This window comes from Suricata suricatta, chromosome 8 (assembly GCF_006229205.1).
Source record: "Suricata suricatta isolate VVHF042 chromosome 8, meerkat_22Aug2017_6uvM2_HiC, whole genome shotgun sequence".
In the NCBI taxonomy this organism is placed as follows: Eukaryota; Metazoa; Chordata; class Mammalia; order Carnivora; family Herpestidae; genus Suricata; species Suricata suricatta.
The window spans coordinates 74,683,888-74,686,832 of record NC_043707.1 but is presented as its reverse complement, the minus strand read 5'-3'; the positions used below and the strand labels follow the sequence as shown (position 1 = coordinate 74,686,832).

The following is a 2,945-nucleotide window of genomic DNA, read 5'->3' as shown; positions in this document are numbered from 1 at the left end:
TTTGTTGTCCACTGTGTCAAGATTTCTGCTAGATGCTGAGTGAATGATAAATAACACAGAAGATGGTATCTTTGCAGTGAAAAACTTCATAATTTTCAAGGAAAAACCAGACAAGCCCATAGTACATATCATTTGTATTTTTATGCTCAAAGTAATATTTATAGATAACCATCAGTTCTTTATATTCCATAAGACAAAGTTATATTTAGTTAAAGAATCTTCATGAGCAAATATGTTTTCTAAAATTTTAATTTTATGTGGATTTGTCACTGTTGTATTCATAGAGTATTTCTGCATATCACCCACCCAAAGAACTCTTTAGGCTGTCAAAACCTAAGAGAAGTTAGTGATCTGAAAAATTCCTCAGTTCCACAATACTAAACTAACTTTAAGAATCCTGAGTTAGACAGTTTGACAAATTAAAACTGTCTAACATAGTAAGAAAACAGTAGTGTGATTTTGAAAACTTCAAACTTGGGATGTACCAAATGTTTTATATTTTGGGGAAATATTAATATGAATAGAGACTTCATGGACTTTGATCCATAATGCATGTTTTGATTGTCCCACATTTCCTAATTCCATGTACAATTCATATCCTTTTGGTGCCATTTTAACTGACTCAAATTTACTCCTTTAGAATGAGGTACTGTGGTGTCCATATTGTAATCAATGTGTGGCTTAAATATAGTTCTGTAAAGACTTGATTCATGGTGTTGAAGCCTTTCAGTGAAAGCTCTTCACTTTAGTTGGCTTAAGTTACAACTTTAATATTGTCTTTTGAGTGTACTTTTCTTGTTTTTTATTAAAAGAAAAAATGCAAGAAAAATATGTCATTGAGATTGATTGTAATGGCCAGCTGTTATGATCTCAATGGAAGTATTAGAGCCTCTGCCTAAGGTGCATTGAAGAGTGCCAAGCCTCAGAGCAACTCAGCTCATCCTAAAAAGCACCATGGCCCGGAGTGAAAGCTGCAATTTAAAAATCTCCCAGAGACCCATTATTTGCAAATCATTGACACAACAAACTGTAACAACCCTGGTCCTCCTTGTCAATGCATGCTTAGGGAGCTTTTCATCCACAGAACCTTGCATGCTCAATAACTTTCCATACTAAAAATCCTTATGAAATTTCTGAAGAAAATGAGTAACTGCGCATGGACCAGAATCACCTTTAAATGTTAAATGAGAAAATTACAATCAACTACACTAGTTGGTGGTATCATATGTGGGAGAGAATCCTCGCAAGTCAAAAGTAAGTTTACACATTACCATATTGCTTAAAGTAAAGCCAACTGGTTATTCAATTTTCTAGCAATAAAAGCATTTCGGAAACATCTCTGTTGGCACTCTTTTCCCCTCGTCTTCCTGCTAAGATCTTAAAAATAAACTAATGGCTTTCCTTTTAAACTTGAGAAGAGGAAAATATCACTCTAGAGTGTCAACCTTTCTGCCAAGTTTGACCACGAAGAGAATTTTCACAGCTGAGACATTGACTTTTAAAACAAAGGATTTATAGCATAAACATAGAAACAGGTTTAACTGTTACTAACAACTTCAGGGATATTATTCTTCAAAGAGGGACACATTTGGGTTTTAGTCCTTAATATTTTAATACATGGTACTGGTTAGCTATTACAGAAAGGTAATTTGGTTGGATATTTTTATTATTAAAGCTGATATTGCTTCTAAATGTGGTGTCTTTGAGAATCCTTTCCAAAATTTCAAAAAGGAGAAATGTATCCTTTTGGATGACAAAGCAGTGGATGTTATCACAGACGGGGAATAAAATCTTAGGGCCACACAGGAGAAAATGAGTAGTATGTTAGATTGCTAGGGATTGAGGGAAATGGAATAGAGGAACTCCCCAAGATGACTGAAGGAGGAAAGTTCCAAAAGGAAATGCCCCACGACATTACAAGAAATAGATGTTGACTGTATTCTACAAATGTTTTTTCTTGTACCAACTACGGGCCAGTATTTTTATTCACTTAGAGCAATGGATTTTTCTCTCCCCCAAATTCTACTAAGTTTGGGTTACTATTTTTGTGTCAGCAATTAAGAACCGAACTGCTGAAACTATGAAATAAATGATTTGCCCACAGTGATCTATCACCAAGTAGCCAATGTATCATCTCACATCAAGTCTCCTGGCTTTGGTTCTTTTTTTTAAATAAACTATTTCAATGTACATGTAACACTAAAACCTGTGTTATATGATAATTATAGGTTCAAATTATTATTTTATTATTTCTATTGTTACTGTATTATCAGATCTATTGTTTTATCTTTGTCATGTTAGCACATCTGGGTTTTTCAAAGATTGTCATACCTACTATTTCAACACCCAAACAAACTGCACAGAAGGTAAAAATTATTATCTCCATTTTACAAAGAAATTCTAATCCCAGGTAGGGTAAGTCATCCACCAAATACTGTCTATAGACTTTGGTCTCTTAGCTCTGAGCTCTTTTCATTGGGACAGTGAAAGATAGGAATACAGATTACACCTCTATAACTGGAGGGGGTGATAGTGGCTCTTATGGTGGATTAATTTGCTTTCCAGGGAAGATATGGTAATAAAACATGGAGAAATTTTTGTCTTCTCTTAAACAAGGGGGTGTGTCACTGGCATCTAGAGGCCAGAGACCATGGACGCTGCTAAAGTTACTCCAGTGCATACTACAGGTCTTTGTGAACAATTGTCTGGCCACAAATTTCAATAGTGCTAAGGTTGAGAAATCTTGCTATAAGATATAGGTGCTATGGATATCATTAATATACTATAGATGATACCCATGTAGGTGTAGATATAGATGTATATACAGACAGACATAGATTTAGCCATATCAGCTATGTGTGTGTGTGTGTGTGTGTGTGTACATATACATATACATATATATAGGGTTTATACCTATCAGCTATATATATATATATATATATATA

At 34.4% G+C, this 2,945-nt stretch overlaps 1 long non-coding RNA gene across 1 annotated transcript in view; it reads left to right on the top strand.

Moving 5' to 3' along the window:
• Nucleotides 1-1,089: 1,089 nt before the first annotated feature.
• LOC115299889 overlaps nt 1,090-2,945 on the top strand; it is a 10,317-nt gene continuing 8,461 nt past the window's right edge. The window contains exon 1 of the long non-coding RNA XR_003912400.1: nt 1,090-1,254. This is a non-coding gene — a long non-coding RNA (uncharacterized LOC115299889). The remainder of the gene's footprint in view (nt 1,255-2,945) is intronic.